This window comes from Bufo bufo, chromosome 3, assembly GCF_905171765.1.
Source record: "Bufo bufo chromosome 3, aBufBuf1.1, whole genome shotgun sequence".
NCBI lineage: Eukaryota > Metazoa > Chordata > Amphibia > Anura > Bufonidae > Bufo > Bufo bufo.
The window spans coordinates 461163448-461164799 of NC_053391.1; positions in this window are offsets into that span (position 1 = coordinate 461163448).

Here is a 1352-nt window from a genome sequence, read left to right on the forward strand (position 1 = left end):
CAAAGAAGGAATATATATATATAATGTAGTTAGAGACTGGCACTCCCCCGTATGAGATAGATATCAGTCGTGGCAGTATTCTCTGAGTAATACCCAATATTTAATAAATCACATAAATACAAACATACACTGGGACTTAATAAATAATTGCTGCAGCAACGGCAATGTTTAAAATCCCTAAAAAATAATCAATATTAAAAGTCCGATAAAATATATCCAAAAAAACGTCCAGAAGAAAGGGGCACCGTAAATCCTAGATGGGAAATAGTAAAAAAGTTCTGCACAAACCCGGACAGGTCCCGGAGTTGTGGTATGATTTGTCCAATCAATATATTTCCTGTATCTCTGTTGGTCTCCTTTGACCATATATTGGGCTTATTTTCTTATGAATAATGTAACAATAAATTGTTCTCCAATATTCGGTAAATGTCCGATTTAAACACAAAGAGCATCTGGTTTTTACTCACGGTAACTTTATATCTCCCACGTCTCACTTAGCTCTTGTGCGCCGCCGCTGCCTCCGTGCGCTAATATTCCGACACGTATAACAATTGGAGCGCTCCAAAACAGAAAGACAAAAGTTCGGAAGATCAGCCACCTGAATCGGTTAGTGTAAGTCCACTTCTCGCGATACATATCCAGGTCACGTGACCAGATTAGAGATTTTGGCATAATGATCAAGAGGCAGCGGCGGCACACGAGCTAAGTGAGACGCGGAACATTTTGATTGCGGGAGATATTAAGTTACTGTGAGTAAAAACCAGATGCTCTTTGTGTTTAAATCGGACATTTACCGAATATTGGAGAACGATTTATTGTTACATTAGTAATAAGAAAATAAGCCCAATATATGGTCAAAGGAGACCAACAGAGATACAGGAAATATATTGATTGGACAAATCATACCACAACTTCGGGACCTGTCCGGGTTTGTGCAGAACTTTTTACTATTTCCCATCTAGGATTTACGGTGCCCCTTTCTTCTGGACTTTGTTGGATATATTTTAATCAGACTTTTAATATTATGATAATTTTTTAGGGATTTTAAACATTGCCGTTGCTGCAGCAATTATTTATTATTGTCTCAGTATATGTTTGTATTTTACATAATATATTGTGAATTAGTCATGTGATATATTAAGTCCCAGTATATGTTTGTATTTATGTGATTTATTAAATATTGGGTATTACTCAGAGAATACTGCCACGACTGATATCTATCTCATACGGGGGAGTGCCAGTCTCTAACTACATTTCTTAAAAGTACAACCTCAACCAGGCATCAAGCAAGGCATTCTACATTTACATATCTATACTGTACACATGTGCAGAAATATTATCACCCAATCCAA